This window comes from Aotus nancymaae, unplaced genomic scaffold (genome assembly GCF_030222135.1).
Source record: "Aotus nancymaae isolate 86718 unplaced genomic scaffold, 86718_ANA_hifiasm-v0.15.2.pri h1tg000067l, whole genome shotgun sequence".
NCBI lineage: Eukaryota > Metazoa > Chordata > Mammalia > Primates > Aotidae > Aotus > Aotus nancymaae.
In genome coordinates, this window is record NW_026988482.1 from 40147399 (window position 1) to 40158813 (window position 11415).

Here is an 11415-nt window from a genome sequence, read left to right on the forward strand (position 1 = left end):
AAACAAGTATGCCACCGCATTGGGTTGAGGTAAGGGTTAAAATTAACCCAGGTAAAGTGTGTGCACAGTGCCTGCACACAGAGATGTTCAGCAACTGGCAGTTATTATTATTATCAATATGACACATGAAAGTACCTTGAGTGACTCTCCTAAGGAAAGGCATTCCTCCACGGGCTCTGACCCCTGAATGTTCCTGCAGAGAACACTAAGCCCTGAATGCCCTCTGCCTGGACCACTGCTTGGGGTTATATTCGCAGCGAAGTCTTGAGAGATGAGGTAATGTCTCCATCCAGGAAAGAGCAGGCTTGCAATACAAGAGGCAGAATCCCCCAGCTCAGGGTTTCTCAGCTGCAAAGCAAACTCAGTGTGTACAATCTCCACCCGAGCCCCTCTGAATCACCCTCCTCAGGATTTGGGGAGCATGGGAGGCTACATAAACATGATGCTCATGCCGCTTGCTGTGCTGTGAGCGGTAACAGCCTTTATCTCCGACCCAAAAGTCTCATGTTGGTTGTCAGCATGAAACTGTATAATAGGCTAAATTATTAGCTTGTAAATGGGATAAAATACCAAAGCCTGATAGTGTATCTCTTAAGAATCATCAGCGATCCTTAACTTAGCTTTGTACAGATAAATCAAGTCCTCAGTCATTTCTTCCCTGACATCATAGTCTATTTTAAGGACAACTCTTAGGTGTCATTATCATGAAATGAACACACACACACACACACAACACACACACCCCACACCACCAATTAAATCATCTCAAATTTCTGTTTACCATTGCCACCAAGCCTGGCAGTTTCTTCTGTTCCTCACTACAGAAAAAATATTATAGATATTGATGATGGCACTGTGTTCTCTCAGAAACTCAGAAGGAGCAGGGACCACAGACACAGGTTTAGAATGTGCACAAAGGATGGTGACTAACATATAAGATGGGTGGGATGGGGAGAGGGGGAGAGATAAAACTGGTGGGGAGGGGGTATGGCCAAAGAATCATACAAACGAAACAGGTGGGAAATCTGTAAATGTGGTGTAGTATATAGATTTGCTCTCAAAATGAAGACTTACCTACAAAGAAAAACGACCTCAGACATTTTAATCACCAATGCTTCACAAAAAGGCATTTCATCAAGGGTATATCACTTTTATCAGATGGTAAATTGGTGTAACAATTTTCTGCATCCCAGATTAAAGTAAAAAATACAGAGACAACAATTATAGTTTTCACAGGTCATAAAGATTTTCTTGGTCCCCTTATATCATGTTCATCCTTCTCTCCAGGCCAGGATTTTAGTTTTTTGTTTTGTTTTGTTTTGTTTTGTTTTGTTTTTAAGAATACACATGTAAGTTCAATAGGCTAATTCTTCCTATATAGGCCAAAAGCACAGAATTTGAAGTGCATTTTTAATTAAGCATACTGCTGGGAGTTTTGAAATTCTAGTTGAAACAGCATTTGTCTATTACATCTTGTCTGCAAAAATCAACACTGCTTTCCTCTCTGATTGCCACTTACTCCTAGGGGTCACGTGCACATTCCAGGGAAGGAAATGGCAGGTACAAAAAGACACGTACACACAAGCACCACAGCTTCAGACACACATTTTGTTTGTTTAAAAAAGAAATCACTTGGGGAGGGGAAGCAGATTTATCACTTCTCTCAGGCACTCGCCATGCTGTGGAATTATTTCATGTCAAAGATAATTGCATCAATGAAATAATTATGTGCACTCATTATATGAAAACACTTCATTTTATAACCAAAAATTTGTGCTGCTTAAGTAAAAAATCAGGGAGCGTTTAAGTTGTAGAATGCCTTCCGTTTTGGATTGGTAAATTTGTAAATTTAGTACCAAAGCCAAGGCAGCTGCATATCTCAGTTGAGATGTCCCTTGGAGCAACAGAGGTGTTGGAAGTGGTTTCTTGAAGTAGAGCTTTCAAAAATTTGTGTTACAATCGAAGGTAAGTGAGATTCAGGTCTCTCTGTTTTCTAAGGCCTCTGAAAACAAAAAATTAGATTCCAAAAAAGCATTTGCAAAACAAAACCATTCAGGTCCCCTTGGATTGTTTTAAATTAAAGGCATCTTCTCATCCTCAACTTAGGGACTGATGTATCAGACACCATCTTCCTAGGATTTTGACATTGTATCAGATGCAGGACTAGCCTAAGGATCTGGGATAGTTTCTCCGGACACAGAGAGTGATTGGTGCAGGCACTGCTGTGTATGCTACAGGGCTGACAGATTGTAATCCCAAAGGGATGTGAGTAATCTCTGTTAGAAAATGCACAGACTTCACAATACACAAGGTTGTAAACGTAAATACATTTCATCCTGAGAAACTTCTCTGAGAAGAAAAATAAATTCTTCTCCATCTAGGATAGATTTATCCATCACCTTCCTCAATGTGCAGTGCACAAAAAATGAAGGGAAGGAAAAGCAGCAATTAGGCTGACACAAAGGCAGACTATCTTATTTCACAGAGTGATAGGAACAGTGGGGAACAGCAATTCCTTTCTTGCTACCTGACTCTAAAATTCCCAGCTCTTTAAAATCACTTAATTGCTTATCTTTGCAGGGAATGTTTACTCCCTTTTTCAGTGTCTTCTCTCCCAAAGCTCTGCGTAACAATTCTTGTGGTAGAGTTTCTAATAACTCTTCTTCATGGGACCCAAGATAAAAGGGAACAATAAACCCTGCATTCAAAGAGTACACATGGAGGGCCCATCATGGGCCAGGCTTTGTGTTAAGTGAGAGGGGTTTTAAAAAATTCATCTATAAACTGCAGCATGAGTTAAAAAGTGGTTTTCCAAACTATGTCACAGTTTATCATGAAATCTTGGTTGCAGAAACTGGAAGTCAAATCAACTTGCTCAAGCCAAAAAAAAAAAAAAAAAATACTGGTGAAGCCTGTAGGCAGAATAATGGCTCCCCAAATATGTCCTCATCCGGCTCTGCAGAATCTGTGAATATATTCCCTTACATGGCAAAAGAGACTTTGCCGATACGATTAACTAAAGGACCTTGAGACGGAGAGACAACCCTGGGTTTTCTGAATGGGCCAAATCACATGAACCTTTAAAAGAGGAGACCCTTTCCTGGCTTTAGTCAGAGGAATACATATGATAACAGAAGCAGGCTCACTAGATGACAGTGAAAGAAAGTTACTACAGGACAAATAACTGAAAAGTCAAACAGTTGTCTTCAAACCCAGTTAGACTCAGTTGATTCAACCAGTGGTTCTCAACTAGGAACAGTTTTGTCCCTTAGGAAATATGTGGCAATGCCTGAAAATATGTCTGATGATCACAACCAGGAGTGAGGGAATGTGCACTGGCACCTAGTAGGTAGAGGCCAGAGATGCTACTCAACATCTTGCAATACCTAGACAGTCCCCTACAGCTTCAAGCTCAAAACTTTCCATTCCAGGAATCCCTTCTTAGATAGGTCTGGCAAAAGCCCTTGAGTTAATTCTGATTGGTCCAGCTTAGATCACCCTCTGATTCCTGAACTAATCACAGTGGCCATGAGGATGGGGCACTACCTAAGTGCCCAAGCTTGGTCACCTGCCCTCCCCTCGGGTTAAAAGGGGTGAATCAGCTCCAGCTCCAAATAAACCTACTGTAATAGCAGAGGGTGGTCACCAAAAGAAAACATAAGAAAGATTTCTTTCCCCTCCAAGTTTCTACTACCCTGGTAGATTCTAACATTTTAAAATGTTACTACTCAGATAAATGTTACTATTCAGATTTAAAATATTATTACCAACACTCAGGACTTTGAATTGATTGGTCTGTGAATCTAACTCCTGATGAGGTGTTCTACAAGGTCACAATGACACACAACTGATAGGCTATGTCATCTGTGGTTAATGTGACATTACGTTGGTCAACACAAACTTTTTTTTTAGAGAAAGCCACGACTGGGCACTCTAACAGCAGAAATTTTATGCAATATTGCCAGAAGCATTTTGGCTGGCTCTAAGAGACAGCTTCCTAAGATGATGAAAAAAAGGTAACTGTGAGAACTTGTTGCAATTCGCTTCATAGAACATGTTTCCAACACAAGATAGAAATGAACCAATCTTTGAACAGACATATCAATAGACATTTGAGAAACAGAAACGACCTTGTGCCACAGCACAAATCCTACAACGTTGTACCTTTGCCCTCTCTTTTCCAATCTACTTCTATCACACTCCTTTTCTCTGCAAATCACAGGCGGTTCCCGTTAGTTACATACTAGTAATGCATCTTGCCTTTAAGTTATTTCACATTTTCATGACTCTGGTATAAATAGTCAAAGTAGCCTGTGATGAAAGACGACAAAGATTTCAAAGCACTTTCTCAGATCAAATTATTATAGAATTCACATATAAATATATGAGCCTAGAAATTGAGATAATACTGAGGACAATATAAAAACTGAGAGGAAAAGAAAATCCTTTTTTTTTCATCTGAATCTTCCAGAAACAATATATTTGTCACATTTGTATTCAAGTTTCCCAAGTCAGGTAGCATGAGGCATTCTTTACAGATTTCCATCTGGTCTTTCAAATTGGGCTGCAGTACTTTTCCCATTTTTGTTTTCTTCTTTCCCTTCTTTTCAAAAAGCACTAAGAGACAAGGCCCGTTCCCTTTCCCTGCCTTCTCTCTGCTCCTTACCCCAGCCTATAGGTTGTTTTTCAGAACTTCTACCCAGTAGCACACAACCCTGCCAAAAAAAAAAAAAGAGACACAAAGCAAATGCCCTAAATTGTTGAATACTAAAAATAAGAAAAAAATTATTTGAAAAATAACTTTTTAAATGAAAACGTTATAAATAACAAAAGCATCAGAAGACACAGATAAATACAAACAGATCCACAAACAGCAGTCTAGCTACATAAATGTAACCAAGACACTGCTATAGATTTATTTGAATTTGGCTTATATGTATATATATTACATATAATGCATACATACATATATATATATATCTGGGCTTACCATATATAATTACATTTTTGTAGAATATGGATATTATACAATGTTTAATGTATATATTATATAATTTAAATTAAAATTATGTATGATTTTGTAACTTGCTTTCTATAATTTACACTATACATTGTGAACACTGTAATATATAAATAAATATTCATCTATGACATCATTGTTAATGCATAGTATTTTATTAGAGAAGTACCGTAATTTATCTACTCAACTTCTTTTTTTTTTTTGGAAACAGGGTCTCACTCTGTAGCCCAGGCTGGAGTGCAGTGGCACGATCACAGCTCACTGCAGCTTCAACCTCCCAGGATCAGGTGATCCTCCCACCTCAGCCTCCCAAGTACCTGGGACCACAGGCACACACCACCATGCCAGGCTACTTTTTGTATTTTTTTTTTGTAGAGAAGGGGTTTTGCCACATCGGCCAGGCTAGTCTCAAACTCCTGGGCTCAAGCAATCCACCTGCTTTGGCCTCCCAAAGTGCTACGATTACAGGCATGAGCTACTGCACCCAGCCCATCTGCTCAACCTTCTATCTTGTACAGTTACAATGGCAGTGTCAAATTTTAAAATGTTACTACTCAGATGCACAAAACTAAATGCAACTTCTTAATTGTCTATAGTTTATTGAACCTTCCTTAAGAGCTCTTACCCTGATAGGTAGCTGAATAGTGCTAATTTATTGTTGACAGTATTTCAATTTCTTATGTTTTAAATGGAGTCTTTGGGTAAAGTCACTGGAATGTAAGTTACATGAAGGCAGGAATTTTTGTCAGTTTCATTTCCTGCTGTATTCCCAGTATCTATTAGTGCTAGGCATAGGGTGTTTAATTAATGTATTTTAAATGAACGAATCCATCTCTTTTTTTTAATGTGAATCCAAGTCCTCCATTCTTCTTGTCTTCCTATACCTGCTAATCCCTACAATGACTTCCATGTATCTGGGAGGCTCAGGCAATCTTGTGGCAGGAGGAAGAGGGGGCGCACGCTGGTCACCGGGTCCTCTGCTCTCTGTGCTATGAAGAACCTTCTCTGCCAGGTTACCCAATGTATGCCCCACAGGCATCTGACACTGAAATCTGCCCTGGATGACTTGGCTCTGTTCTCCAGGATTGGACTGACCGCTACATTCTCCCTTACCAATTCCATCCTAATTTAACCCCCTCAAATTCTGATGAACCTCCGTGCCCCAGTCCCATCCCCCAACCAACCCTTGACTCAGCCCATCTAGCCTGTACTTCTAGAATGTTATCTCATGATCACCCAAGCATCCCCTATGGTAAATCCACAGGCTTTCTCCTCAGGACCTTATATGCCTCCCAAGAAACATGTAAAGCTTCCCTTTCACACCAGGTGGGAGCTGAGGAAGCTCAGGATTGATAGATGTCTCAGGTCTTCTCTCTGCCCGAGCCTGATATGCTCCTATTCTTTTTCTTTTCTTTTCTTTTTTAGAGACAGGGTCTCCTTCTGTTGCCCAGGCTGGAGTGCAGTACAATCTCAGCTGCAACCTCCACCTCCCAGGCTCAAAAGAACCTCCCACCTCGCCTGTAGCTGGCACTACAGGTGCACACCACCACGCCTGGCTAATTTTTTTGTAGAGATAGGATTTTGTCATGTTGCCCAGGCTGGTCTCGAACTCCTGGGCTCAAGTGATCTGCCCACTTCGATCTCCCAAAGTGCTGGGATTTCAGGTGTGAACCACCATGCCTGACCATGCTCCTAAACTTACCGAGCTGTTGTTAACCTGTCTTGATAAGGCCCTGCAGTGTAGCCTTCCTAGAGTTCCAGAGGTAGTAAGACCAACACCCTATTGCATTTTTTTTTTTTTTGAGACAAAGTCTTGCTCTGTTGCCCAGGCTGGAGTGCAGTGGCATGACCTTGACTCACTGCAACCTCTTCCTCCCAGGTTCAATCAATTCTCCTGCCTCAGTCTCCCGAGTAGCTGCAATGACAGGCACCCACCACCATGCCCGGCTAATTTTTTTTGTATTTTTAGTAGAAACGGGGTTTCACCATGTTGGTCAGACTGGTCTTGAACTCTCAACCTCATAATCTGCCTGCCTCAGCCTCCCAAAGTGCTGGGATCACAGGCATGAGCCACCGCGCCTGGCCCCTATTGCTTTTAACTAATATGTCTGCCACCACTCCCAACATACACTGGAATTCTGACTCCAGGGTATAAGATCACACACACACACACACACACACACACACACACACACACACACACACATATTTAGTTACTTCCCTCCCTTTTCATCTTCCTTCTCCTTCCCAACACTCCACAGGGCCTGTAGGGCTGGGCTCCATGTCACTCCATCTCTTCTGGGGCAGGGACTTCCCTTATTTATAATTTATCATCCAAACCAGGATGCATTTGAGAGTAAAAGGGGTGCTACTGATAATTAGGTCAGGACAATATACATGAATTAGAGCTGTTCCAGGCAAGCCTGTAAGTGTGGTCGCCCTAGTTACATTAAACTTGACATTCAAGTTCACTGGGCCTAGTTCTTGATATGCTAATGGAGGCTTAAGGGATTTAGAAAATCTTATTTTGGTAGACAAAACTTGAGCACTGACTCTTTCCTGCCTTCCTGCTTTAAGAGTCATAATCCCTTGAGGCAAATGGATGCCTCTGGATATTAGGAAAGAAGGTCGTCTACACAGAAACATAAAAGAGAAAAACATACTAATATACTTGAAAGTACTACTCCTCTTATTTATACTATTCCAAACAATGTGGCAATGAACACTTACGGAATTAAATCATTGCACACTGCCTCAGTTGGTTTCCTTACAATGGCTGTTTGTACGTTTTTGTTTGTTTGTTTCTTTCTTTCTTTTTCTTTTTTTCAAGTGGGTTTACACAGACTTGATTACTAATTCTGGAGGCTAAGGAATTTATAATTCCTTACTTTCCAGAGTGTGTCTCAACTCTGGGCTCTCGATAATGCTGTTTCTTCTTCCTGGAATGTCCTCCCACATTCTCACTCTGCCCTTAAAACTCTTTTCATCCACTGTGAAGTCTTTGCTGCTGACCTCCTTCCCTCCTCCATTCCTATTACTCAGAGTCAGTTGCTCTTTCCACAGTGCAGTTTCTCTTTCACATGAGAGCATCTTCCATGGCTTAGAACTGAATCAACCAATTTGTGCAGCAATCTTGAGAGGTAGGTGGAATATTTCTACTTTGAATACCAGGAAACTAAACTTAGTATGTCGTGATACAAGTACTCTAACCACAGTGGATTTGTCACTGTCTACCTTACCTGGATTTGTTTAAGAATTAAATGACCTAGTGAATGGGAAAATTCTGGGAAACAGATGAAAAGCTAGACAATAGAAAAAATTATTTTGGGGACCAGGCACAGTGGCGCGTGCCTATAATCCCAGTACTTTGGGAGGTGGAGGAGGACAGATTCACTTAAGGCCAGGAGTTCAAGACCTGCCTGAGCAACAAGGCAAAACCCCATCTCTGCAAAAAAAAAAATAGAAATTACAAAAATTAACTAGGCGTGGTGGAACGCACCTGTAGTCCCAGCAGCTCAGGAGACTGAGGTGTGAGGATTGTTTGAGCCCAAGAAGTTAAGGCTGCAGTGAGCCTTGGTCACACCACTGCACTCCAACCTGGGCCACAGAAGGAGATCCTGTCTCAAAACAAAAAAACAAAAAAAACTACTTTGGACTCATCTTCTTTCTACCTGGTTGTTAAACTCTGTGAGGGCCGGGCACAGCGGCTCACACCTGTAATCCCAGTACTTTGGGAGGCTGAGGCAGGCGGATCACAAGGTCAGGAGTTCAAGACCAGCCTGGCCAATATGGTGAAACCCCATCTCTATTTAAAAAAAAAAAAAAAAAAAAAAATCTATAATGAAGACTAAATTTTATCTAAATCATAAAATATTAGTGTGACATAAAAGCCTCATGAAATTATGAACGTTAGCAAAAGTTTCTCATGAGCAAATTTAGCCCTTCATAGGCCCACGTTTCTGTAAAGGAACAAAAGAATCACCATGTGAGTTTCCAGCCACTTCTGTTCTAACAGTGAATACCTGGGGGACTGGAGGGAACCTGAATGCTACTTGATTTTTATAGATACGAGACATAGGTATCTATTGTTCTAAAAAAAAGTCACAAATGAGAATTTGGAGCTCAAAGATCACTGAGAAGTAACAATGATATTAGGACATCCCTCATGGAACTAGATTGACTGGACTGTCATCATATAGATCAGAAAAGGATGTCAGGAAGGCCCAGTGGAAAACCTACCTTAGAGTCTGAACCAGTGGCCAGTGCTCAAAAAAACCTAGATGAACTAGGAAGAGACACAGTTCAGGTCAGAGCGTGGCTAGATGTGAAACCCCTTGTGGCATTGTGGGTACACCTGGGAAGGAAGTATGTGTGTTTATAAGTATCTTGTGTCTATAAGAGCATCTCGTGTCTATAAGCATATTGGTGAAAAGAGCTACATCACCAAGATGCTCCAATCCTAGACTTTTCATGCAGAACATCCAGTATCTCTGGAAGGTGTTAAGAGTACCCCCACCCCAAGGTAACTCCAAAAGAAAGCTGAGAATCTCCAGAGGCAGAAATAATAGCAAGAGCCATCTCTTGGCACCTCTGGCTGTAGACTCTCCTTGAGCAGCAGATTTTAAAGTTTCAGGACTCATTTATACTCCTCAAAATTATTCCTTTCCAGTCCTTTCCCTGATCATGGTGTTTGTCATGAGGGAGACTGGGTTCTATAGATGTTATATGTGTAACATATCTAGCAACATCAGTCAACATAGATAATAAACTCAGATCTGTGTTTTCTCTACAGATATGCTCCTCTTATAACAAGACTTTCTCATTAACTTCAGAAAGTTAACAACAATGACCAACAACAAATAACAAAATTAGCAATTTTGACATATAAAAATACACATCATAATCACAGTTTTGGTGGAGAACTTACGCTAAAGTGAGAGTAATGATCTTAATTATATAGGAGAGTCTCATTACAGCCTCAAGTATTTAAGCTTTAGTGAGATTCAGCATGAGTGCCAGAGAACTCTGTGTAGAGATTAGCATGTTTGGGGATTGGAAAAAGTAAGAATCTACTAGATGTGTCTGTGAACATACACATTTCAAAAATCCCATCAATTGCATACACATACATCATCATTTCAAAGAAAGCAACTTAACTCCAAGCAAAGCATTGACAATAATACGCCTGAACAGACAGGTTTAATTAGCCCAAACACTGTATGTCTTAAAAAAGAGAACACATGTCCTAGAGCTTTCTTCCACCTCGACCAGGCTTTATAAAAGCACATGTGTTTGTATATAAACTCATACTGTCCTGTGAAAATTATAATGTAGTGGTGGAGAGGGATGCTAAGAGAAGTGGTTACCATAGCAACAAATATCACCACCACACTAAAGATGTCTGAGTAATTCTGTTACATCTCTCAGGTTCTTGTCAGAATGGCTTGCTCACGTTATCCTTCAGCCATCCAGAAGACAGCCCTTTCAGCATGGAACAACCATTATTCTCAATCACCTGAGCACAGGCATAACTTCACCTGAGTACAGCCATAACTACAAAGTCTTTGGGTGGGAAATTTTACTGGATAAGTGGATCAAATAAATCTATGCTGCCCACTATAATGGATGCTACCTGAAAGGAGGGCTTTTCCCCTTTGTTGTTCACTGAGGAGCCTCTATTATCTAGGATAATGTCTGACATATACTAGGTGCTCAATATTTGTTAAATACATGAATGATCACCTTATTAGTCTGTTCTCATGCTGCTCTAAGGACATACCTCAGACTGTGTAATTTATATAGGAAAGAGGTTTAATTGGCTCACAATTTCACATAACTTGGGAGGCCTCAGGAAACTTACAATCAAATGGAAGCGGAAGCAAACATGTCCTTTGTCACATGGCAGCAGGAGAGAAAAGTGCAGAGCAAAGAGGGAAAGAGCCCCTTATAAAACCATCATATCTCATGAGAACTCATTCACTATCCTAAGAACAGCACAGCCAAAACCATCCCCCGATTCAATTACCTCCTACTAGGTCCCTCCCACACACATGGGGATTATGAGCACTTCAATTCGAGATGAAATCTGGGTGGCAATACAAAGCCTAACCATATCAATCACCATGAAAAACACAGCATAAATTAAAATCCCAGCTCAAACCTTTCTATTTCATTTTTAAATCACAACGCCCAGGATTTGAGTCAAAAGAACTCAATTTTTCAATCTGCTCAGAAGTAAGCAACTCTAAATGAGATTACTTTGCAACAAAGTTTGATTCTTTATCCCTTCTAGTTATCATTAAGTCATTCAATTGAAGCAGGAGAGTACAATGGTTAAGTGCATGGACTCTGGAACCATAATGTTGAGATGTGAAACCAGGCAGGCTCTATCTCCT

At 40.6% G+C, this 11415-nt stretch overlaps 1 protein-coding gene across 14 annotated transcripts in view; it reads right to left on the reverse strand.

Moving 5' to 3' along the window:
• Positions 1-11415, reverse strand: part of MAGI1 (membrane associated guanylate kinase, WW and PDZ domain containing 1) — a 677859-nt gene that overhangs the window by 354727 nt on the left and 311717 nt on the right. The window lies entirely within an intron of this gene.